At 49.7% G+C, this 26,511-nt stretch overlaps 1 long non-coding RNA gene across 1 annotated transcript in view; it reads right to left on the reverse strand.

The window, feature by feature from the left end:
- Nucleotides 1–1,977: 1,977 nt before the first annotated feature.
- Nucleotides 1,978–26,511, reverse strand: part of LOC108399019 (uncharacterized) — a 38,183-nt gene continuing 13,649 nt past the window's right edge. Inside the window, exon 3 of the long non-coding RNA XR_012121622.1 lies at nucleotides 1,978–7,069. This is a non-coding gene — a long non-coding RNA (uncharacterized lncRNA). The remainder of the gene's footprint in view (nucleotides 7,070–26,511) is intronic.

The raw sequence follows: 26,511 nt of genomic DNA on the forward strand, positions 1-26,511 counted from the left end.
CCCAGCGTCTATCTGCTGATCTTTGTGTCAGTACCTTCTGGAAGGTGAGCCGCACACAGGACGTGGCCATCCCCGAGCTCCCCGTGGGACCAGGGCTGGGCTCCTTGCTGGATACAGCTGACCTCAGAGTGGGCAGGAGGTCCTTCGTCCTCTGGCCCAAGTCCTGGACCCAGCTGGGGTCTCCTCACTCCTCACCCACAGCCTTCCCGCCACCACCCGCCACAGGGTTGGACAGGCTGCCGTGTGGGGAGTGTGGTGGGGGGTTGGTCCAAGGAGGAAATGGAAGCTCATCTTTGGCAAAGCTTGTGTCCATCCTCTCAGGCACCCTGCCAGGCAGCTTCTATCATGTCCACATCTTGGAGAGGAGGACACTGAGGCTTAGAAAAGGGAAGTCACTTTCCTGAGGCCACACAACCACTGAGGGCAGAGCTAGGGTCTGAGTGCAGGTCTACCAGCTCACGGCACTGCCTTGAGACCACTCTGGGGAAGTCTAGCGAGATTGTGAGCCCTCTGCAGCTGCCCCCTAACCCCTCACCAGCTCCACCTGCAGCTGCCCCAGCCCCTTACCGGCTCCACCTGCAGCTGCCCCAGCCCCTCACCAGCTCCACCCGCAGCTGCCCCCTAACCCCTCACTGGCTCCACCTGCAGCTGCCCCAGCTCCTCACCAGCTCCACCTGCAGCTGCCCCCAGCCGCTCACCGGCTCCACCTGCAGCTGCCCCAGCCCCTCACCGGCTCCACCTGCAGCTGCCCTCCCTCCCCAGGGTGACCCCTCCATCCTTGCAGGTGCTTGGGCCAAATACATGTATCTCTTATGTGAACGAAATTGGGAGAGCCCCATGTGAGGCCCTTTCCCTTAACACAGAGGTGAAATGGGCCCCCTGGGAATTCTAACAAATTAATATAGATAATAACTTCGGTTACAAACTTGTAGAACGTGGATGTCAGAATCTGAAAACAAGGAATTCATCTCTATCTAGGAAAGAACTGGCTCACGTGTAGAATGATAAGGTAATAGGAACGTTGGCCTCGGAACAGACGTGTCCCTTTGGTTCTTGTCCACAAGAGTTTGAAGGATGCCCCTAAGACAGGGACCTTGGTGCTGAGAACAGAAAAAATAAGATGCCAGCATGACCCTTCCCTTCTTCTCATCGGGATCCTGGACCCCAGGTCACAGACATCACCCGCAGGGAAGTGGTGCATAAGCCAAGGGGCAGGGGACCAAGAACAGCCCCAGGGGCCAGGCGCACAGGGGTCAGGTGGCAAGGGCTGAGCAGTGCGGGGGCAGGAGGCCCACTGGAGAGGGGGGCCCAGCTCAGTGGGCTTCTTAGGGTCTGCAGACAAGCGGGGGCTCCTGCCACGTCTCCCTGGAGCCCACGGGGCTTTGCCCCCTCACCTCCCTCTCCCCTTCCTGCCTGCTTACGGTTGGAGGTCTGCAGGTGACAGAGGCTCCAAGCTCACCTCACAGCCTCTGCCCTGGAGGCGGCCTCTCCTCTGAGTTTCCACCCCCAGGTCCTTCCCCCAATTCCTGACCAGGTCTCTCTCCTTCCCACAGGTGAGGACAGGGTTTGTGGCCCAGCCTCCCCTTCTCCGGGCAAGACATCTGTGGTCCTGTTTGTTCCCTCAGCTTCCAGACCACTCCCCATGGAGGGCGCCCCAATCCTGCATCTGCATGGGGCTAGGAGGGCTGAGCAGGGCAGAGTTCACTGGAGCCACAGCTCCCCCCTCACGCTGGACATCTGCCCCCTAAGAGTCCCCTAGCTCCTTTTAGGGCCTCATTTCCTCCGAGCTGCGGGTTGACCCTCTGTAGCACTCCCTCTATGTCCCACAGAGTCCGTTCTTCCCCTGGGGATGTGGGGGCCGCCCCCATGTGGTCCTTTCATGGTAACTCGTGATGCTGACTAACGTTTGCCTCTCACACTGCAAAGCCCTGTCCTTCCCTGAGGAGACACAGCAGGATGGCCTACGGAGAGGGGCTGTTCTGGGAGACCCCGCCCTGTCCCCTTTGCCCCACCCTTATCCCCGACCCCACATCACGGGTCCTTTCAAGAAAACAGCTTTCTCAGGCCCTGGAATCCATTCTGTGTGAGGAAGCTCCGACTTAGGCAAAGATAACACTCCTGCACTTTGCATGGCCCACGGGAGGAACGGAAGCCATCGCTGTGGGCCAGGCCTCAGGAAAAGATCTAGGGAAGGAGGCCAAGAGCTGACATCTGTTAAGGACTTGGGAGGCCTGCAGGCACTTCACAAACACGCTGTCACAGCCCCCATGAGGGGCGCGATTCTCCGATTCTCCGTTTGACAGGGAAAGAACTGAAAGGAGAGAAGCCAGTCGGCCAGGGCCGCAGCGTGAGCACACAGCTGGGCCACGCCTCTTGCTCCTCCAGGAGCCAACCGTTGGCGGCACCGAGCAAGCTGGGTTCTGAGACTGCTCAGTGTTGAGGGGCATGTCACTGCAAAAACAAAAATAAACCACTAGTACAAAGCCAAAATTAGGTATGACAGCGATATTAACTTCCTCTTTGAACAAGAATAGAACTCACAAGTTACACATTCTAAAAAGCTGACAGATACCAAACATCAAGCAATCCAGGAAAGTATCAGGAAATCTTGTATCCATCGCCCAACCCATTCTGTAACACATTCCCTGTGATTCTATGCACTCTGACCACCTCTTTTTCTGAGGAGGATTCTGTAATGCCATTTTCTATAGACAGAATACAAGCTCGAGCAAGCCTCCTTCACAGATGAGCAGTAAGAGTTCCGGGCATGTCAACTTTTCTCATGCAGGGACTGACCTTCAAAGCCCCTTGGGTGGATAGCACTTGTTACCCAGTGTGGCTTTGATGTCCTCTTTGATGGGGCCTATTGTGAATTTTGTGTTATCTTTGTTGATGGCACTATTTCATGTCAAATCAGCAGGCAATTTAAGTCTTTTTCCACCACTCTCACTGGATTCCTTCTTCACTCATCGGTGGGCATCTTCCTGGAAGTCATACCTTGGACAGCCCAATAACTCAACCACACGTGGACGTAACTGTGAGCCACATAAAATATCCCATCATCCCAAGCCATGCTCATTCCCAAATCAACCTCCCAAAAATCTCCACGGCCAGTCCACCTCCACTCACTTGGATAAGAGGTAGGAAGGAAGGGAATAAGAGTGGAAAGAGATTTAATTGAGGTCAAACGTCTCACGTTTGCACATCTTAAGGAAACGTAGGACCACGTGAGCACATTGCAATTATGTATTGCAATTCAGTGGCAAAAAAAAGAATTTGTTTTTCCTAAAGGGCCCTTAGCCGGCACATCCAGGCAGGCGGAGCCAAGCCGCTCCTGGGCTGTTCCAAAGAGAGTGCCCCAGGGAGGGTGCGGGGCCAAACTCCAGCTAGTTTTTGATCTCACTCAGAAGGCTCAGATTCAAAACAAGACTTGCAGGTAGGCTTGGCCTCTGCCTAGGAACGTGGGTTCAAGGCCCAGCCCCGCCACGCCGGGGCCCTCCGAGCCCCACCTTCCTCCTCAGTGAGGAACCATGACTTCCTGTCCCCTGCCACCGAGGCTGATGAGGACGGAAGGGCTTTAAGGAGCAGCAAGGTGCCCGTCAGCTGTAAGAGGCTGCAGACGCCCACGGGCTATTCTCCCTAGTGAGGCCGCTGGCTTCCATCGGGGGAATACTACCTTCTGGGCTCCTCGGGTGTGGCCCTGAAGCCCGGTTTGGGGAGCTCATCTGTCTATCTCCCAGGGCATGAGAAGGGGTGGAGTTTCTGAACCAGTATTCTGGGTCAAAGTCCAACCCCGGCTGTGGTTTACGAGAAAGCCGGGCCCCCAGAATCCCTGTCACACCTGGGTGCTCTGGCTGGTGGCCCGTGCCCAGCAGAAGCTGGGCTCTGATAAGGAAAGACGGGGAAGGCCGCACTTCCTTCTCCCTCTCCAGCTTGATGGATGACAGGACACTCCTCCTCCGGCTGTCGAGAACTCCAGCCCGCACTTTGCCTCCGACTCAGTCTTGCTGGATGGGTCCTCTTCATCCTGGTATCAAACATCTGTTTGATCAGCTCTTCATCCATTTTCCGAAAATGTGGCGATTTCAGGATGTTCTGAATCTTGTAGGACTATATGTGTTGTACCTGACAGTGTATCACTTTGACCCCAAACCTGACACTGGGTGGATGCCCCACTCTGTGCAGGTCCCCCAGTTCTCTCCCCCTTGTCAGAGCCTTTGCAAAGGCCAGTGGTGGGCTGAATGCTCTTGGCAGAGGGCTAGAAGTGGGCAGACCTGTCCTGGCTCGGTGGACATTTGGTGACCCCTGGAGGTCAGATAGGAGGGGTGGGGTGGCAGAGAACTGGGTGGCCTCTGTATCCCGACATCCTGGATCCGCGGTTCAGCCTTCCTGACAGTAAAGGAGATTGACTGAGTGCTGGTTCACTGTTCTGTATCCCACGTCTTTCCTAATAAGCTTCTCATTTAGTACCAAATCCCAGTTTTACAGAGTCTTGTTTCAACCATTTTCTCCCGTGAGCACAGAGCCCTGTGGGGTGGCGGCCCCGCACGTTCTTAGAGAAGGGAGCTGGGGGAGGCCTGGCAGGTGTCAGGGCCCACCAGCCTTGGGCCAGGTAGGCAGGACTGCAGGTGAGGGGATGGACTCCGGGCCAGAACCCAGGACAGAAGCCCTGCGATCCCTGGGGCGGGGGAGGAGGCAGAAGGGAGCCTGTGAGGACACCAAGCACCCAGGGAGGGCTGCCGGGGGGGCGGGGCAAATCAGAGTTCAGAGAGTACAATCAAAGATCTATAAACAAAAAGCTGATCAAACCTCATCCCCAGTTACTCTCCCCCAAGGTGTCTACACCCTCAAGCTCACTCAGTGTTCTTCACTTTTCTGACTCTGCAAACATCCAGCACAGAGCTACAGCCAGGAATCCGGGCTTGATCTTACTGCAATGGGGCCATCCCTCTTTATTTGAATCCATTTTGCTCTGGCTGGCGGGCAGGCCAGTGTAAGGCAGCTCCAGCCTGCACCTGGCAGGTCAGCTGAGACAGGGGGGAGGGCCAGGGAGGGCTGCAGAAGAGCACAGATCTGACCACCGCCCACAGTGGAAGGAGGCAGGGCACAGGGAGCCCACAGAAGCCAGAGAGAGGAGCTGGGGGTTGGGACGGCCCTGCTCTACTAAATGACCTTGGGAGGCCAGGAGTGCCCACCAGAAAAGCAAGGCTGTTTCTGGGGTGGGTGTGGGGGAGGATGCTGGGCAATCAAAAACTGGCAGAACCACCCCACTCGCAAAAGGACAGGTTTTCATCAGGCACTTCGCTAATCCACACTCCCCTCCCTCCCATTTCTTCAGGTCAGCTTATTTCCCCAGACACTGCTGGGGAAATTGAGGGGTGAAGGAAGGAGGGAGAAGTCACGGGGTTTATTAGGAAGGTTGTGACTCTCTGCTGCTGAGAACTGACTCTAGCTCGCACCCCGCCAGCCCCCTCCCCAAGGGTGACAGGGGGCACTGCACAGGGAGCACCAGGGCCCCAGCCTGCCTCTGCCCTCTCCAAGGAAGCCTCACTGAATGTAGTGGGTTGAACTGTGTTCCCAAAAAGATATGTACAAGTACTAACCCCCTGTTCCTGTGAATATGACCTTATTTGGAAATGGGGTCTTTGCAGATATAATTAGTTCTTTTATCTTGAGATGAAATCATGGATTTAGGGTATGTCCTAAATCCAATGGCTGGTGTCCTTGTGAAAATGAGGGGACATGCAGGGACACAGGAAAGAAGGCCATGTGAGGACGGAGGAGAGACTGCAGTCACGCAGCCACAAGCCCAGCAGCGCCTGGGGCCACTGGAAGCTAGAATAGGCAGGAAGGATTCCTCCCCAGAACCTTCATCAGGACGCTGCTGACACCTTGATTTTGGACTGCTGACCTCTGGAACTGTGAGAAAATGTCTGTTGTGTTAAAGCACCTAGTGTGTGCTACTTTGTTATGACAGCTTCTAGAAACGGATACACTGACTAAACCAAGCAAGGAGCATGAGAAAGAATGGCCAGTGTCCTTCAGAGAAGGCAGGCAGTGATTTTAAATACTTGCGCAGCCACTCTGGGAGTAACCCTTGTACAGGTGAGGAGCTGTAGGAGGGAGATAGGTGGGTAACCTTCATTGTGAAACTACAGAACCTCATGACAAGCCTGGCGAACAGAAGAGAGCGTTTGCCCATCATCCCATGATACCCTTTGTATTCTGCAGACCTGGGTTCAATCCCTGCTCCATTGCCTTGCTTTTGACTTGGAGGTCACTCACGTCTCTGAGCCTCAGTTTATTCATCTGTCAAGGGCAAATTATAACCCTGCCCTCCCAAATTCATTAGGATTCAGTGAGAAGTACGCAAGGCTCCAGCTTGCACCTGGCTACTCGCCGAACCTTAGTGAGGCGCTCACTGGGGACTAGCTCCTTCCCCTGTCTGATGAAATCTCCCAAAAATGAAATTCAATTTGTTTTCAAACGCGTATGTTTGGATGATCACAACTTTCTTCTCCCTTTATTTGTAAACAATGAGGGTTTCTTCTTTTTTAACTTTTAAACATTTGTTTCTAAACTTTTTATAAAGTGAAATGCACTCTTGTTGGTGTACAGTTCCAGGTTTTGACAAACAGCGTCATGTAATCACCCCCGCAGCCCAGGCATTCCATCATCCCCCAGATTCCCTGCTCAGCCCCCTGTGATCGGCTAGTCCCACCCGGGGGGCCACAGCTCTGCTCTGCTTTTGCCTCTTCCAGAGTGTGGGACCACACGGCACGCCACCTCTGCAGTCTGGGTTCCCTCACCTGGCACGATGCTGTTGCGTGGATCCCCTCTCACTGCTGAGTATGTTGTGTGCATGGCCGCGGTGATGTCACTTCTCCGGGTGCAGAATGCGGGCTGTCTCCAGATTGGGTGATTCTGAACAAAGCTGCTATAAACTTGCACATCCTGGTTTTTATGTGAATGTAAGTGTCCATTGCTCTTGGGTAAATTCCTATGAGTGGGATTCCAGGTCCCCATCAGGTTTCAGTGACCTCTAGGTGACACTTGCTGAGAGGGTTGACTGGGGAGAAGAGCACAGTATGATCAGCTCTGAGTCCCTGTCAGCAGAGCAGGGATGACAAAAGTCGAATGGCAGAGGAGCAAACATTGGCTGTCACCTCCCCTCCTCCTGTCCTGTGCACTTATCCTCAGAATGTAAAATCGTTATCTGAGTTCCATTTTCCTTTATGTCCACTAATGGTAGGCAGTGCCAAAAACAGTGAAAGACTGGAAAGGTGCTCAAAGCAATCCAAGAGTGCCCAATGGTCCCCACACAGGACCATCAAATCCAAGTAGTGGGGAATCAATCTTAAAAGCCAAAACAAGACTTAAGAAAAGAAGATCCTCATTACATCCTGATGTTTTTCTTTGTCACAAAGCGTCATATGTACTTGCATCCTGTCCTGAACATAACAGCAGAGGGAATTTCTAAAGGTGATGAAGCTGTGCCCCCGAATCAGGCGGAGGTGCACCACCTTCACTGTGGTGGGCCCCTTGCTGCCTGGGGTCAGGGGGGCTCTTGGCACGCAGTCCTCCCGTGGGGCTGGATTCACTGCCTACTGCGACAGATAGGGTATTACTTCTGAGACTACTGACTTGCTGACCTTCCCTCCCTCTCCTCTCCCCCACTGCTCGGTCACCGGCTCACTTGTTTACTCTGACACTATAATGTGAGTGGCCCCATGGAGAGGCCCAACTGCAAAGAGCTGAGGACAGCCTCCAGCCAGCAGTCCACCTGGAACTGAAGCTCGGACAGGGCCCTTCCCCAGGCAAGCCTGAGATGACTGAGGCCCTGGTGACACCTTGGTTGCAGCCACAGGAGACACCCACGGTGAGAAGACCCACTAAGCTGCACCTAGAAGTCTGACCCAAAGAAACTGTGAGATAATAAGTGTCTGTTGCCTTAAGCTAAGAGTTTGCTTTTTATATGTTACACAGCAATGGTATAACTTGCTGAGGGCAATGCCTGGCTCTGGGCATGCTCTCAGTAAATAACCAATGATGACCATTCTGTGTATACAAGGGGGATTAAAAATACTTAGGAAATTACAGAATATAAACCTATTCACCAGGCTATAGACATGGCCCCTTAACAATAAACCAATGTCCTTTGCTACTTTACAAAGTCATAAAACAGGTGCATTGATGTAGAAAGGGTCCAGACGAGAAAAATGTGTACCATATGGTATCTAATTAAGATGGGGAGTTGGCCCAAGTGTATAAATTTTTTATTTATATTAAATTAAAAAAGTAAAAGCTAAAAACTAAGATCACACAAAGGGGAAGAAGGAATAGTGTAAAGAGGACGGCGTTGGAACAAGACTTCTCAAAACCTTGTTTTGCAATTTTGACTTTGGAACTTTCCTGTGTGAAGGAAAGCCTCCCACCAGACAAGCACTCATGTTGGTCTGTTATGTAAGTGAGAAACATGCCTTTTGTGTTAAGCCATTAATAGTTTGGAATTTATTTGTTAACAACAGCTAACATATTCTTGTTGTTGACCTCAAAACTCAGCAATGTAACTTGAAAGGTGCCTTCTAATAACAAAAGGACATGGCATCCGTTGGCACACTTGAACTTACTGATTTTACCTAGAATCAATTCCTGGGCTTAAAGGCCTGACGTTTATTGCCTTGTTATCCCTACCAGACTGAGAACAGAAAGAAAGCAGAACATTGTGGATGTGAGACCGGATCAGAAATCCCAGTTCAGAAGCATTTGGGAGCGTTTCAGAAAACCACAGCCCCAGAGCCATCATCTCTGACGGTGCCAGCTGGGACCTCTGCTTTTCCCCCATTAACGTCTGCTGGAGACAAATGCTGGAGAAGCCAGGATCCCTGTGTGGTCTCTAAACCATTTCTGCTTCCTACATCCCCATGATGGGCAGGTGGATGCTTTGAAGAGGAGCTAATGCTCTTAGGTGCTGAACCAATGCTTTATTTTTGTATATCAGAGGAGACGTGGCCCAGAACTGTACACAAAGCATGACCCCAAACTGCCTCCCTGAATTTCCAACTAGAACAAACCACCCATCTGGTCCTAGGTCTCTCTCATGTCACTTGCTGTATCTGTCGTATCAGCCTTTTTGTTTTTTAGCAAATGTCCTTAGATTTAAAATAAAAAGTGAATGGCTTTATTTTTTAGAGCTAACTATCTTCCCTACCAGGCCGAATGAGGGTGCTTCTCCATCTTTTTTCTCTGCACTTCCTCTCATATTAACGCTACTGAATTTGGTTTGTGACTCTTAACTAATAACTCTTATCTGGTTTATAAATAGAACAAATGACCTGTGTAGCACTCAAGAAGGAACCTGTCTGTCAGGTGCCACCCTGCCCCCGCGCCCATTTCTTCATTCACGGCGTGATCCAGAGGGCCCAAGAAATTCCATCGGCCCTCGGAATTCAGCACTGCAGCCTCCGCTCCCCAGACCTCCCGCTACCATAAATAGACATCACGTGGCTTCCTTTTATGATAAGGTCAGAGGAAACGGGTGCACAGGGAGACGCGTTAGGAGAGTGTGAGCTCTCAGTTGCGGGTGTAAAACCAGAGCAGGGCGAGTGCTGTCGCCCTGGGCTGGATGGGACAGGCGGGGCGGGTGGGAAGGCGCAGTTCACCTCCCAGGGCCGGACGCCTGACCTGAGCGATGCCCTGGCTCCCAGCCGCAGTCTCTGCCCTCAGCCCTCCTCCCCGCCAGTGCTGCGGCCTGCAGACCTCTCCCCTCCCGTCTCGCAGGCGCTGTGGCTCCCCCGGTTCATTTTCTGATAGAGCTGTCAGTTTTTACTGCTGATAGGAGAAATCATTTTCTCTCTTAGCTGAATGTTAATTGGCCTTTTCCCCTCTTCCATGCAGTTAGTACATGCAGCCCCCTGGCTTTCCCCCCAGCGGAAAGGTACCTCAGTAGACAAGCATTTCAGAAAGACAAAGAAGGTGGTTCTTGCAAAACTTCAAATTGGTAACTGCTAAATCACAGGTTTAGAAAAAGCTAAAGAGGAGAGCAAAGGGGCGGGGGGTTACCTAAGCATTTCATAGCCCCATGTGAGTTCTACTGACTACACGCTCATTGGCTGGAGAGGCTTAAGTTCAATGGGGTGACCCATGAAGCCAGCTGGGTCTACTGAAACATCAACTGAGCATCTCTGAGGGGCCAGCACCCACCAGGCCCTAGAGCAGCAGAGTGACTAAGACACAGTCCCGGGAGACAAACACAACCTGGAGCCATCGGCTCAACGGGATCAGAGCAGCGGCAGAGGTAAGCCAGGATCCTGGGGGCCACAGAAGTCAGAGAAACTCCCTGGAGAAGGCCATGCTGGGGCTCAGCTGGGCAGGATGAGGGGGAATCAGAGGCAAGGGCCGCCCCGGTGAGGGAGACAGTCTGTGCAGGACAGGGTGATCCTCGGCAGGAACAGTGGGAAGTTCGGTTTGGCTGAAGGTTAAGGTCATGCGGAGGACCAGGTCACAGCAAGGCTGGGGTGCCCAAGTAAGGTTTGTTCCCCGTACAATTCCATTAGCTTTTAAAAAATTGCGTTACTGACACCATCCAAAAGACGAACAACAACAAATGCTGGCAAGGTTATGGAGAAAGGGGAACCCTCCTACACTGCTGCTGGGAATGTAAACTAGTTCAACCATTGTGGAAAGCAGTATGGAGGTTCCTCAAAAAGCTCAAAATAGAAATACCATTTGACCCAGGAATTCCACTCCTAGGAATTTACCCTAAGAATGCAGCAGCCCAGTTTGAAAAAGACAGATGCACCCTTATGTTTATCGCAGCACTATTCACAATAGCCAAGAAATGGAAGCAACCTAAGTGTCCATCAGTAGATGAATGGATAAAGATGATGTGGTACATATACACAATGGAATATTATTCAGCCATAAGAAGAAAACAAATCCTACCATTTGCAACAACATGGATGGAGCTAGAGGGGATTATGCTCAGTGAAATAAGCCAGGCGGAGAAAGACAAACACCAAATGATTTCACTCATCTGTGGAGCATAAGAACAAAGGAAAAACTGAAGGAGCAAAACAGCAGCAGATTCACAGACTCCAAGAATGGACTAACAGTTACCAAAGGGAAAAGGACTGGGGAGGACGGGTAGGGGAGGGAGGGATAAGGGGGGGGAAGAAAGGGGGCATTATGATTAGCATGTATAATGTTGGGGGGCACGGGGAGGGCTGTACAACACAGAGAAGACAAGGAGTGATTCTATAGCATCTTACTACGCTGATGGACAGTGACTAATGGGGTATGTGGGGAGGACTTGGTGAAGGGGGGAGTCTAAAAAACATAATGTTCCTCATGTAATTGTAGATTAATGATACAAAAAAAAAATTGCGTTACTGAGATTTAATGTTTATACCACAAAATCCACCTCCTTAAAGTATACAATTCAATGGCTTTTAGTAATATGTACAGAGTTGTACTGCCATCACCATAATCTAATTTTAGAACATTTTCATCATCCTCCCAAAGGAAACCTTCTGAGCGGGGTTTTTGAAAGGGCGCTGGCCTGGCCAAATTCTACCTCACATCGGTTTGGCAGCAGAGCAGAGAGGAGTTTGTAGGGGAAGCCTGGCCTCCTTATTGAGCTCAGAACATAAGCCATGAGCACAGCAGTGACTGTGCACAGGGGCAAAAGATTTGTGGCGGCGACAGTGAAGAAGTTACTCCAGCCCTTAGATTCTTCTTCCTTGACAAGGAAAGAGCTGGCTTATGAACACTCAGGCTATTTTTTGCTGGCTGGCTATTTAGTGGCAGTGATACAAATCAGCATTATGGATGAATGTTGCCTATTTACAAAGAAAAACGGACAGGGAGGCCATATCACAGCGAAATCCAGAATTCCAAAGTTTCTGCAAAATGGGAACAGCACAGAACACTATCCTTCTGTTTCATGCAACAAAAACTACAGTTGGTCTCTGCTCAAAGGAGAGCAGGGGCTCTGTCCACGGAGGCCCTGTAGGATGCCTGAAAAGCAGTCACCAGGAGCCAGGGTCAGGTGTAGGCCTGCCTCTGTGTAGTGCAAAAGGCCAATGCAAACCCAAAGTTCCTAGCAGGGGGGGACCAGAGAGGATGGGCACCCTCTGCAGTGGCTTTGGGGACAGGTGCATCTAATCTGAGCATGATGCTATGATGTTATCAGTTCTTTTCTAAATGCAAGAAACAAAAACACATTAAACCAGCTTTCACAATTAAGGGGACTCAGTTCTGGCAAAATTTTGAGTAGGGTAAAGTGAAAGCACTCTGCCTTTAAAAATGTAGCAATACATGATAAAATAAAACCACATAAATAAATTGTGAGTGCATGGCTGGTTTAGTAAGGAAGAAAGGGGTATCTCCAGGGGCCAGAACAAGGGGGGAAAGATCAGAGTCATCATCACCTGGTTTGACCCCATAGCTGCCTGGGGAGGGATGCAACGAGGGGCGGAAAGATAATCAGAGCCAGCAACAGCAACCCAGGGCCTAGGCTTTGGCCTCTGTGTTGAGATAGATGTGGAGACAGGAGGTGAAAAGTTAAAACTGGCACTCCTTGCAAAGCCAGGCTCCTCTGAGGGCTGATCTCTCAGCAAGAGGTGGGCTAGACAAATCTTGTCCCCTGGCACAGCAGATAACCAAGATGCTTGTCTATCACAGCTCTGGCAAGAGCAGTGGAGGCTTAAAAAAGGATCCTCTGAAAAATGCAAACTGCATATCTGCACTCTGAGTGAGTTTGAGGTCCAAATTTATATTGTAAGCATGATTTGGGATTCTTATGTCAAGAGAAAAAATTGGTCCCAGGCTGGTGATAACCCTGGACCAACTGGCAAAGCAGATGCAGAATGGCCATGCAGGGGCCCTCTTACAATTCAGGCAGCAGGAAATTCCCACAGAAAAAATAAGCTTCTCCAAAGATGAGCTCACAATATCACATCCCAGTCCACATGACACAAGGACCAGCAGAGGCCACAGACAGGGAGTTAGAGCCCTGAGCCTCTGAAATAACAGAACAGCAGGGCAAAAAAGATTGTGTAATAAGAATGTTTATAATGATTAAAGGCCAAATGAAAGATTAAATTCTCAAGAAAATAACAATAGATTATGAAAACAAGAATAGACAGATTTGGACAATATTTATAGATGAAATGATATGGGATCCAAGATCTGTCTCAAAATAATCTCAGGATGGGGAGCTGTGGGAAGGAGTATGTATAAAATGAGATGGGCATTGGGTTGGTACTTACTAAAGGTGAATAATAATAAATATATGGTTTTTTTATTCTTTTGTCTCTAATTTTATACACATTTGAAGTTTTCCATAATAAAAATTGAAAAGCAAACACAATAAAAAGCTCTAAAAAGAACTTCTAGAAATGAATGACATAAATAATGAAATTAAAACTCAGGGCAGTTTTGATGGCAGATTGGATACAGAGGAAGAGAGAATTGGTAAACTGGAAGATGTAAAAAAAAAAATCCAGAATGCAAAGTAGAGAGATAAATACATGAAAAACTTCATGAGAGATTAAGAGACACAGAGGACAGAAGGCCACTTTAGAGAGCAATTTAACATCATCTCGTGAAATGCTATGATCTGACAGTTTTACTTCTAGGCAAGTATCCTATGGAAACTTGCAGGGATGGGCACTAAAGTTATGTGTAAGAATGTTCCCAGCAGCATTATGTGCAAAGGACAAAAGATAGAAATAAGCTAAATGTCTGTTAGTGGCAGGTAATATAAATAGACTGCATTTACGTAACAGACTGCTATAGAGCAATAAATAAATAGCAACTACATGCATCTACATAAATAAACCTCAAAAACATACATAGCAGAGGGACACTTCAAAGTGTTAACTTCTACGTTTAAAAACAAAACAGTTCAGGGATACAGATACTTTTAATAAAATGTTATATTAGGAATAAACAGGATTGTTATATACGATAACAGGAACATCAAGTTATAGTAAGTCTGAACTTTTATGCACCCAACAACATGTGAAGAATTGTCAGAATCACAAGAAGTCGACAGATTCTGTCTAGTTTGTGTTTTGTAAGTGGTCTGATGGGACAGTGGAAGTCTGGGGGCTTGGGGCGGGGCAGTCCCACCTCCCACTGCCTGCAGGAGTAGATGGTTCTCGGCCGCCTGCCCCGGCCTCCTTGACAGCCAAAACCCAAAAAGCACCTCCGGTGTGCTAGGCTACCACAGCCTCTCATGCAAGTGGGAGAGCTTGGGAGGCTGGGCATCCTGTGGGATGGAGGAGGGCAGGGAGTGTCTGGGGCAGAGGAGCTGGGGTGGGACTTGGAGGAAATGTCGGTTGGCTGGTGATACAACACACATCCCAAAGCTCACCCCGAATCACTCACGTCTGACCCAGGCCCTCAGGATGAATGCGGCCTCACCCAGAGGGCAGCCCTGTCTCCACACTGGACACTTCCCGCCCCTAACTCTAGTCTGACAAGGTCAGTCACAGAAAGTCCTAACACTACATCTGGTTGCTTAGAAGCCAGGGTTAGATTTTAAATTTTTAATAAAAATGAATGTATTTCACCATAGCTGATTTATTTGAAGGCTGCTTAATTCTTTCAGTCCATGGGGGGCCAACTGCATTTTCCAGGTTGACTAAGTCCTCCCTCCCACAGGTCACAGAGCCCTCTCCTCGCCACCTGGCCCAGGGCCCCTCTGCATTTCTCCTCCAGTGATACCTGGGGCTTCTGGTGTTTCTGCCCACCTGCGGTTTTGATTGTCACCACCCTTCCTAGGAACAGATAAAGTCTGCACTCCCCAGAACCCGAGGCCTCCCCAGCCTAAAGCACGCCGGGGTGTGTCCTGGCTTCACCACTCAAGGCAAGTACTGCCTCGCCCGAGGAACTGGACACCCATTCGCAAACAGAGCAGGGTTACCCTTCTAAGAGAACTCTCTCTAAATTTAGAACCATTTTGGATACAGTGGTGTCTGGGAAAGTCCCTGTATTTTGCTTAGACACACTTTTTAGGTCTTTGCCAAAGAATCCTGGAAGTAAAATTAAGTCATTTGCAAACTAAATCTAATTTTTAAAATAATACCTAACTCTGGGCTGCCTGTAAGGGTGGGTATGCGTATTTACACGCCTGTGCATTTAGATCTTACTAATCCTCCGTTAACTGTGGAAATAAATGAAGACCAACCAAATGAGAAAAGCACAGGACACACACTCTGAACATGATACAGCAGACGAGTGGGCCGGAGTCACTTGCATTTTGGCAGAGACTCAAAGGCACACAGAGTGGGAGAGTTTACAGAGTGAAAAAGAGAAAGCTTCAGGTGCGTGCTCATGGGCGGCTGTTGGGATGGGGAGGCCGGAGGCGGGCTAGCTAGACGCAGAGTGTCCTCTGTGATTGGTCAGGGGTACATATTTGGCTTTCTCTGGTTGATCCTAAGTTGGAAGGAAGACAAAAATTAGGGAAGCTGTCAGTTATTAATCTAGACCTGGTCATTCTGGGTCAATTGTTATAGAAGCCGTTCAGCTTCTGGACAGTCACTAGAGATAGGAATCTGGCTTCCTGCAAGTGTGATTTACAGCAGGCTGGTTCCAGGGTTGTTTATCATAGGTTAGGGGCTGGTCTCCGGGGAAGGCTGCTGCAGTGTGTGGGTCAGAGTTCTACTTTTATATATGCTCTGGCCAGTGCCCACTTGCATAGTCAGTCTCTCATAATTATGTAAGAATTGGTCAAATAAGTTCATCCCTTCTCTTTGAAGGGTAAGTCAGTCCATTCAGCACCTTTAAAAGGTAACCTTCTCAATAAGTAGCAAATATCTGCTTAATACTGTCAGATCTCAAACAACTCTGTAGAACAAATCTGCAAGAATCACACATTATGAAAATGCACCTCCCGCCCACATTGAACTGTTTGGCTGGCAATGGCATGTGCATCATGCATGACCCGGGCTGGGGAGAACACCACGGCATCTCCTCAAAAGCTACTGGCACTCCTTCCTTCCTTCTGTCCCTGCCCAGGCCCCACTCAGGGCCTCACCAGGCAGCATGACCATGTGAATTCTGATAGAGGACAGAAAATTAAGGAAAGCGGAAAAAGCAGCTTGTTAATACAGTTCAGAAAATGTATGCTTTCCTCCTAAATTATTAGGATTCTAACTTGGTGAGCCTGCCCTTGTGCAGTCGGGGTGAAGCAGGCACCGCGGGATGCTGCCCTCAGCGTCCCGCTGGTCTCGGGGGACGGAATGGGATGGCACTCCTGACTCTTTGGGGTCTAGCCCAGTTCAGTGCCCGTTCTCTTACCAGGAGCACTAGGAGCTTTTCTCTGGAATCAATTCCTGATCGCTGGTGTCTCTACTTTCTCACCCAGGTACTTCCAAGGCCATTACTTCCCTAGGGCACCAAATTCCAAACACGGCAAGGGAATGGGCCGAGGATGTGAGGCAGAGTGGCCTGTGATTCCAGTCGGGCACCGCAGAGGTGGTCGGGGAACCGGGCTCTCTGCCCAGCTTTGCCCCTGGGTTGAGCAATGACTTTGGGCAAGCCATTGATTTCACTTCTCTTGTTGCAGATTTCTTATTGGCATGATGAAAACGAAAATGCCACTTTCTTTCCTTCTGTTCTTTCACTCAAGGTACATTGAATGCCAGGGGCTCACAGTCAAGGTCCCCACCCTGTGGGTCTTCCAGCTATAGAGGGACAGGTGATAAGCACAGAACCAAATCAGCAACCTAGAGACTTGAGAATCCCGTGAGGGGATGGGGTGTTGCCCTCTGCCTGGTATTCACCCCCACTTCCTGTCTGAAAGGCAAATCCTTTCAGCTCCACCATCAGACTCCATTGCCCAGCATGGGCTATGCAGGGCCCTTGGGGACCCTGGGAGCCTCCCCGGCCTCCCACCTCTGCCCTCTGGCATTAGGCTCAGCTCTCACCGCACCAGCCAGGGCAATTCTTCCACAACATCAACTGGTCGCGTTATTCTGCTCAAACCTCTCCCTCAGTTTTCCCCAGAGTAACAGCCGGTGTTCCCACAATGGCCTGCAAAGGTGCAGCAAGCCCGCCCCTCTCCCTTCAGATCTCATTCCTATTTGCTCCCCCTTCACTGTGATCCAGCCACCGGTCTTGACAGCTCGGGGACCCTGCTGTGGAGAGGTGGCCTGCGTCCAGGTTTACGCCTGTTCTTCCGCCACAGTTATTAATAGCGCCACTTTACCGCTCAGAAGGCCCTGGCTGGGAAGATGAATGAGGAGGCTGCCCTGGCCTCCGCACTCGCTATCATGTCTCCTCTCCACTGCCTGCCTGCTCTTCCCTAGGCAGCTGCTGCCCTCCCTCACCTGCTTCAGGTCTTCGGCCACATGTCACCTTCAGCAACGCATTCCGTGACCCCAGCACCCCCATCCGCCCCCGCATTTCTCACCACCCCACACTGTATATTCTTCATAGTCATTTATCATGCCCTCCCACCCACCATGGAGGCTCTGGGAGGGCAGGGGCTTTTAATGTCTTGTTCACTGCTGCCCCCTAGTGCCTACAACATGGAGGTGCCCAAGAGGGCAACTAGAGGATTGGGGGTGCTACTCCAGATGAGTGGCGCAGAGAAGGCGTCTCTGATGGGTCGGCACTGAATTAAGATCTAGAGTAGGTTCCTTTTGCTGCTGGATCAAAGTTCTACAAACTAGAGGCTTCAAACAACACATATTTATGATCTGACAGTCCCAGGGGTCAGAAGCTCAAAATGGGCCACACTGACCTAAAACCAAGGTGCGGGCAGAGATGCGTCCCTTCCAGAGGCCGAGGAGGCGTGTCCTTGCCTTTCCCAGCTTCGAGGCGTCCACATTCCTGGGAGGACAGCACCTGCCCCATCTTCAAGTCTCCACTAGTCAGTGGGGTCTTTTTCAAGATGCCATCTCTCTGGTCCTGAATCCTCTGCCTTTCTCAGCCCCATTTCAAGACCCTTATGATTACGCTGGTCCCACCCAGATAATCCAGGATAATCGCATTATTTTAAAGTCAGTTGATAAACAAACTTCATTCCATCTGCAACTATAATTCTCCCTTGCAAAGAACCTAATATATGTTCCAGGGACTGGGATGTGGACATCTTTGGTGGGGGGAGGGCATTATTCTATCTACCACATGGGGATGCTACTTTGGGCAGAGTGGCTAGGAAAGGCTTCTCAAAGGGTCGGCATTCAAGTCAAGATATGAAGGACAAGATGGAGCCAACATGTGAAGAGCCAGAAGAGCTTTTCAGGCAGAGGGAGTGGTATGTGCAAAGACCCTGGGGCAGGGAAGAGTGTGGCATATCACAAAGCAAGGGGTAGCCCAGAGGGGCTACTGGGTATTGAACGAGCGAGAGAGTGGTCCCAGGTGGGGTTGGGGAGGAGAGCAGGAATCAGATGATGCAAATGCCGAGTTTTGCTCTCCCAGTCTGGGTCCGGTATGATTCCCAGGCTGTTGTCAAATGCAAGGTCAGCTCCTTGTGGGAGGCAGCCACATTTTAATAATGTGTCATTCTTGTGGGTTTGCTCTATGAGGTTGTTTGAGATCTGACAGTATTAGGCAGGTAACTGCTACTCATTGAAAGGTCACCTTTTAAACTTGCTGAGTGGACTGATTTACCCTTTAAAGAGAAGGGGTGGGTTTATTTTCAAATTCCCAGGATGCAGGAAATCAACAGGCAGGGTCTGGGATGGTGCTGGGCGATTTACCGGATCACAATCAAGCTCTGAACAGCAAGAGGCTCTACACCAAAGCCCACACAGCCACTCCTAGGGCTTCAGATGCTCACTTCTTGGTGTGGATCTGCACACAAGTTACCCTCCCCTACTTTCCTCTCACTCTTAGCCCAGACTCTGCAGCTGCCACTATTTTTTATCAGTACGTCTCTCTCTGGTGCATTTTCTCAGCAGACTGAACACAGTTTAAATCCTCCATACCTCCTTTCAGGTCCATTTCTCTCTGTAAAGTGCTTATCTTAGAAAATCCGGGTAGAACCCGAGTTTGATCCTGATACCGGCTAAGTAGCATACACCCAGCCTCGCTCTACTGCCTGGTCACTGCCACCCTGAGCTGCTGGCGCGCCTCAGGCCGGTGTGCCAAAGGGGGCTCGGGAAGGAGGGGCTGAATGGCTCTGCGGGCCGCGCTGCTGCATCCTGCTAGTCAGGCGGCCTTGGGATCCCAGGGGGTCGCTGGCCGTCCTCTGTTTGGCAAAGGAGGCAGTTGGGGCCCCGGAAGTTTACAGGACTTCAAGGCAACAGCACATGTGTGACAAAAGGAAGCTCTGGAATCAGGCCTCTACTTCTCCTTGCGACCTCCCACTCTGCCTGGGGTTGGCCGTCAGCACCCAGGCGCGGAAGGACCCCACCAGCTGGTCTTGCCAGGTGACAGTAGCCACACACTGGGCTCATAAACGCCGAGGGTCCCGCCTCCAGTTAACTCAGGTCCTAGAAAATATGCCAGCTACGCTGTGCCACTTGGGGCCACCACCCAAGGGATGCGGGCAATCACCTGGGGGCTGAGGGGAGTGGGCAGCGATGAGAGAGAAGGACTCATCAGCTGTCTGGACCACACTGGCCAGCTTCAGGCACCTGCGGGCTCCGCCTGGGCAGCTCAGCAGCAGTGGGCTCCTATCTGAGGATTTCTAAACTTGCAAATGAATGCACGGCACTGGGTCCCTCTACAGTCTAAGCCATGATTCCCTCAGCAGGTGGATGCGGAACGCTGCTGACTATAATAACCAGCATTTTGCAACCAGCACTTTTTCTTCCTCCTCATTATTGCTGCGCTTAACGCAGAGAAAGTACCCGCTCTCCCCCATTACTGAGAGGCTCAGATACCCGCGGGGGGCCTCTCTGTCGCCAGGAAAGACAGTGGGATACATTTTAAATGTCTTTTCCACGTGCCCTGCCAAGCAAAAGCGTGGGAACTCCTTGGGGAATTCACTTTACATGGGAAGAATATGAGGCCCCGCGTCCCCTGCTGGCCACCACGTGGCAGGCCCCCACCCCCACGCCAACCCCCGCGCGCAGCCCCGCCCAACCTTGCAGAGACGCGGCGACGCGCTGGGGAGAGGGGTTTGCCTTGTCCAGACGCGCTCCCCAGACGCTGCGTTCCCTGCGATGCCTCTCTGCTCTCGTCTCCTGTTCGCAGGCACCGGTCTGCTCCCACCGACCCCGCACTCCGCAGAGGACGAATACGGTTACCCAGAGCTGCATTTCGCTCCTCTCCTGCCCCCTGGACAGGCCCTTACGGCTCCGCGTACCTTTGGCGCACAGCAGGGGCCCTGGGGCGGGGCGATTCCCCCAGTGCTTGAGGGATGGGCCCTGCTGTCTCCAGCGGTTTGTTTCCAACGGAATGCCCGCTTCTCACGCTTTAAAAATCTCTCTCGAAAAAAGTTGAAAAGTCACCGAAGACTCCAGCCTGGAGGAACTTTAGAGATGGGAGCTTAAAGCTACAATACCTGCTCTGACAGTCTTGCTAAACCAGCAGGGTCCCCCTGACCATCTGCCTGCCAGTCAGCTGCGTCAGGAATCAATGCTGGTCCTAGTGCTGGTGACAATGGTGGGGGACAATTTGGCCCACTTCTGGGAAAGGCCCATCTAAATCAGTAAAAAGTCTTAGAATGTAATAAAATATAACCATTCAAAATGATCTTTTTATAATCTTATTTTAAACTATATCCATGCATACTATAAAGAAAGGGTTTATTAAAGGTGACTTTGGGTCCGGTCCCTATTTGTCAGAATTGCACGATGTTTTCACTTTTGCTACAAACACAACTAAGGGCCAAAGTAAATCATTGCAACTTCTGTCACTCCCAAGGGGGAGTGGAGAGGCAGTATTATCATCACACAGTGACGCCGGGGTTCTTGTTTGAGGAGCAGAAGAATGAGCTTCACAAACAGAGCGAGGTACAGGCTTTTATTTAGAGATAAAGTGAAAGGACAGAGCTCCCGGCTCCCCCGCCAGGAAGGGACAAGAGAGTCCGTCGTTGGTGCATTGTCTAGGGGGTTTTATAGGCAGTTGAGGATTTTTCGAGAACATGAAAATACTTAGGGGTGTGGACTTGTTAAGTGATCCCTGAATATTAAAAATTAACTTAACATAAGGAATTTCCTGCCTTGATTTCTCTCAAATGATTAGCATCATAAAACATGTGCTACTCTTCTTTATCTGGGGAACACTAACAGATCTCACTGAAGAATGATTCTAGAGCTCAGTGTTTAACATAGAGTTTTAGTAGGGGGGTCTTCTTGCATGTAGTTACATTGCTCTGACTGCAAATATCCCACCCTGCCCCCTCCGGAGGCTCTTACGCTACTCTGACTACATCCATGGCCCCTGTCTCAACAAGACACTCAAGATCGTTTTCTTCATTAACTAAATTTATAAAACAGTATAATAAAAGATCTGTGAAAACACAATCAATGTATATTTTTAAAATAAACATTCACCTCTTTAGAAGCCCTGGTATCCTTCCACACCCAGAATACAAGTTTCATAACACCAAAAAAAATCATTTTAACCATAGTCTTTGACCATCCCTTACTAAATGTTCTTTGCAGGTAGGACTTCCTAAGAATATTGAGATCTGGACCTAACTTGTGTTATTCAGGTCTGCAGAAAGTTTGCTAAAGCAAAAATCCATCCTGAATTAAAAACAAGACTCACCAACACTGAGTTCCTCACGACTTGCAAAATATCTGTTAAACACCTTTAAAGGAGAATTACTAAGTCCACTGACATTACAGGCAACCTATAGGGGGCCTATCTTTGTCGGTCTTTTTTAATTTAAAAAATACTCAGATGCAAAAGAAACATTTTTCAGAATTCTGTGCCTAATAATTGTGTACTTACAGAAAATGTGGGTCAAACTCTGCCTAAAATTGTTACTTTTGAAAGACATTTTGGATAAAGATGATGGAGTAATTCAGATCTCAATACCTATCTCCAGGTTGTGTTTTTGGTCCCTTTTATTTTCTATTTGCAAAGTTCTTTATTAGCAGCCATGTTATAGACAAAAGAACTGGAACACAGTGCAAGTGATAGAATTGGTTGTGCACACGAGCTGTGGACACTAAGGGCTCCAGACCCACCCAGTCATCTCTCTGTAGGACTAAGTATTTTACATATACGGACAGTTGAACAACTCTGTGTCTACATGCAAACAGCTTTGTTTGAAAAGGCTGCCTCAGTTTCCAATAAGTTTTTGAAATCTTATTTGATGTTTAATATATAATAATGAATATCAACCATAGATCAAGGTTTTAAATTAAAAAATACATAATCCAGAAGTCGGGCTTGATGTGAATATATGACACACAAAGCATGCACCTGATGAAGGTGTCCGTGAGTAAAGATCCAGATCGCAGATCCAGCACGCGGTTCACATTATCAGGTGACCTTTCATGCTGTGTCCTTGAGTTTTAGAGTTTGGTTACAGTCTTCATTAAATACTGTATGGCTTATCATATAATAATATACAGATTATCATATAATAGTAATTACATACATGAGTTTAACATTTTTATAAGCTTATATTTTCAGAAAAAATATTGCTAACAAATTTTTAAAAACTGGAATACAGAATAATATCACAAATATCCCGTGACTATGAAAATTATTTCCTTTTCCTCCAAAGTTTAAAAGATCAAATAAAAAAATGCAGTGGGCATGGTCTAGGGGACAAACCTGTCCAGGCGGAAGTCAGCAGATCCTGGGCAATGATTTCATTTCTCCCCCCCAACCGTTTACTCCCCAAGGTCCAGGGCTCAGCTCAAGCCAGGAAACACAGCCTCGCCTTTTGCTCCAACCACCAAGGCTCACTTGAGAAAGTCACTCTCAGAAAGGTTGAAAATTACTTTCCCTGCTCTTCAGGTCCATCTCGTGCTATGGGCCCCCTCAACAGTGCAAGGCTGCTCTGCTTGGACTCAGAGCAAGCTGCTAGATGAATCGATAACCTTAGAAGGCATGTACAAATGACTATGGTGGGGCAGCATGGTGGCGTGAGGAAACGGGACCAGGCAGTAACTGAATCACGGCCATGAAAGAGAACGTCCGTCACACTTGTAAAGTATTGCACCTTTCTGCCTTTTTTCTGCCCACGAATGTATTTCATGACATCCTTTTTGAGGCTCACTTGCAGACTCTGCTAGAAAGGAGAGGTGAAAGGGAAGTGAAAAGCCCACGCTGCTAATATATGTGCTTCTACTGACACCAAAGGTTGACTGTGAAATTGACACTCGGAGCCCAGGCTCAGCTGGCCACAAAGATGGCCCAGCGTCTGTCTGCTCCGGCCGGCTAAGAAAGGCAGGTGAGGAGCCATCTTAATAGGAAGATGAGGGATGAGGTGTACCACCTACTGACCAAGTCTCAAATACAAGCCCATTCCCTGTTGTTTCTGGCCTGTGACTAATTCTGCAGGCCTGCGACATATTAGCAGCCACAAATCCCCATCTTGCCCTTTTAAAAGCTGTAAGGAGAAAAGGAGTTCATTATGCTGAAAGTATAGCCACAGAGCCTCCACAGGGACGACCTATGGGACCAGGATGGTCTATTTAGTATCAAATGATGGCTTCAACCTTACTTCTAAAACTTTATATATACAACCACCATTAAAAAAATAACCAAAACAAGGCTGGCCCAGACATCCCAGAAGGGACACTAATGTAGGACACGGCCACTAGCAAGCAACTGATGGCTGATATAACAAGCGGCTCAGTCATGTTCTCAGGCTGGGAGCACTCCCTGGGGCAGCAGGTCTCTTCCCCCATGTGGCTGAAGGGCCATGGCCTGTTCTGCCCCGTGTCATCCCTCACCTTCCCGGCGGGGCATGTCGCTCACCCAGGCCCCCAGTTCTGTGCAGACAGATGTTCTGAGTTGCTTCCACAACCCTTTCCAGAAGCCTCGCCAGGCAGTCAGTGGGAGACCAGTTCCTCAGCCATAAAGAGCCCCTTCGGAAGGAAATCCAGAGGCCAGTGGGGCCGGAGGAGCAGCGCACTGGAGCTAAGAGGCAGGTCCAAGGAAGAAGTCACCTTACTTGGCACACGGTCTTCAGCATCTCTGATCTGGGATTGGCGGGGTGGGGGTGGGGGCTAGCTCAATAGCGAGGGTGCCATGTGTCTCCCAGGCTCTCTGTGGAGTGGACCGCTGTCCCTGCCACCACCGCCACACACGTGTAGTGACTGAGGGTGCCTGTGCAGGGGCGCTAACACACCCCTGAGCAGGCCTGACCCTTTCCAAGTAGCCCCCCGTGGTGGCACACACTGGTTTCAGCAGCAGTGCCACTGCGCGAACTCTTGGGAGCTGCCGTCCGAGCGCAGGGTGACTATTTTGAGTTCTTTACCTCTTCTTTAAATTTTAGTGGAGTATAATTTAGATTTCAAAAATGTGTGCTCATTTTTAAGTGTGCCCTTTGATGAGTAATAGCCTCATCAAATGTATAGCCTTATGAAACCAGCACAGGGCACATGTTTTTACTGTCCTCGATATTTGGCAAGCTTTCTTCCTTGGGAGGTGAATTTAATATCTGGAAATATGCAAACGTCATTGTCACCCAGTCTGATTAATAAGAATACTGATCATTAAGGACCAAAAACAAAACAAAATTCAGACATGGCTGCAAAGTAATTTGTTGCATAGCTCTGACTACCTCTGAGGGTTCTTTTTAAGTTAAGTTCTAAGAGTATTTCTTGATCTATGACATAACCAATGTGAATAGTCTAAAAATCACTGAGGAAATATAAAATACAGTGTCTATTTCATTGGGGGAAAATATTTTGTTGTCATTCTTCATACATTACACATACTACTACCTAATTTTTAACAGCCTTCCAGGAACCAAATCTCCAAGTAAGAGCTTCACTGAAGCCTGAACTTCTGGGGTGAAGTCCTCTGACATCAATGGGACTGACTGTGAAGTTTCCAGAACTGAGGCCTGCCCATTCTGAGTAGGCCCTCACACTGCATGTTATAATGCAATATAAATTACTTCTCAAGTTGAAAGACAAATCCTTTCTACAAGGATATTTTGCCCGTGGATGGTATTGTTAGTGAAGATAGCCCCATTGTATATTCCTACTTACCACATGCCACAGGACAGCCTTAAGCTTTTATATGAATTAACTTGTTCAGCATGACTCATCCACACTCTACGCAATGAAGAAACTGAGGCTCAGAGAGGTACAGTAAATCATCCAAAGCCACACAGCAGGCACATGTAGGACGAGAATTCAAACCCCACCAACTTGGCTCCTGATCCCGAGCGGCTACCCTTGCTGCACAGCTCATAAAGCAGCTCTGGACAAAGTTTCTGCACTGTTTCAAAGTGGGGAACCAGAGCAGAAAGATCCAGTAGTGGCTCTCTTAGCCGCCAAGGGGGCAGGCAGGTGGGGGCACTCAACAGAAGCATTTGGGGGTGTCCTGAGTCAGGGGCTCCCAAAATTCTGTGGGAGACGGGTCCTTTGCATCTCCAGTGAGGGCTGCGGAACTGTGCGCACAGACGCACAGGTGGGCGCACGCACACAAAACTTCACACAGCCCACGGGATCCACATTAAGACTGTGACCTGCTCCCCTCTCTCACCCTAAAGACATTTCTCCTTACCTGTGGTTTTAGAATTTTTTATTCACTAGTTCCACTGAAATGTCTGGAAAAATAAATCACTGTTTTCTTCAAGACCAAATGTCCCAAACATCCTTCCCTCATTCCGTTTTCCCCCTCCCCTCCTTCCGATACAAACCCATGCTGAGATTCTGAGGATAAATCTGTCTGAAACCCAAGCTCTGACCCCAGTAAGAAGCTGGTGCTGACAGCAGGCTGGCAGAGCCCGAGGGGACAGGCTCTGAGTACCGGTCATCGGTTCATCTGGCTTATGAATGGCCTACTAGATTGGTGCCTGGGACACGTGGGAGCAAAACCAAGCACCCCACCCTTTGCCAGAGCTTCCATTCCAGCAGAGGGAGACAAATGACAACAATAGAGATGACAAGCAAGTAAATCTTAGAGCTTGTTACAGTGGTAACAGAAGGACAAAGAAGAGGCGGAAGGGGCCAGAGGATCTAGATGCTGCGGTACAGAGCGGTTTGGGTCAGATGGTCAGGGCAAACCTGGTTGAGGAGGTGGTGTTTAGGTAAAGCCTCGAAGGAGATGGTGGGGCTGGTCACGTGGGTAAGGAGGCCGGCCAAACACCTGTTCGGGGGAAGGGCCCAGAACAGCCAGGCATGTTCATGAGGTCGATGTGGCTGGAGGGCAAGAAGCAAGATCAAGGTCAGCAGATGAGCTCAGGGAGGTACTGAGGCCAGTGCCACTTTAGAAGCCATTGTAAGGATGCTGCTTATGGAGGGAAGGGAGGGGCCATGGCAAGTTTTTGGACAGGACATGGCTCTGGCTGCTGTGCTGAGAACGGTTTTAGGAAGCAAGAGTTCTGAGAAGCAGGGAGCCGGGCTGAGGTGCTGCAGCAGCGGCCAGAGGAGAGGTGCAGGTGCCCGCAGCAGTAGGGCTGGC

This window comes from Manis javanica, chromosome 10 (genome assembly GCF_040802235.1).
Source record: "Manis javanica isolate MJ-LG chromosome 10, MJ_LKY, whole genome shotgun sequence".
Lineage (NCBI taxonomy): Eukaryota > Metazoa > Chordata > Mammalia > Pholidota > Manidae > Manis > Manis javanica.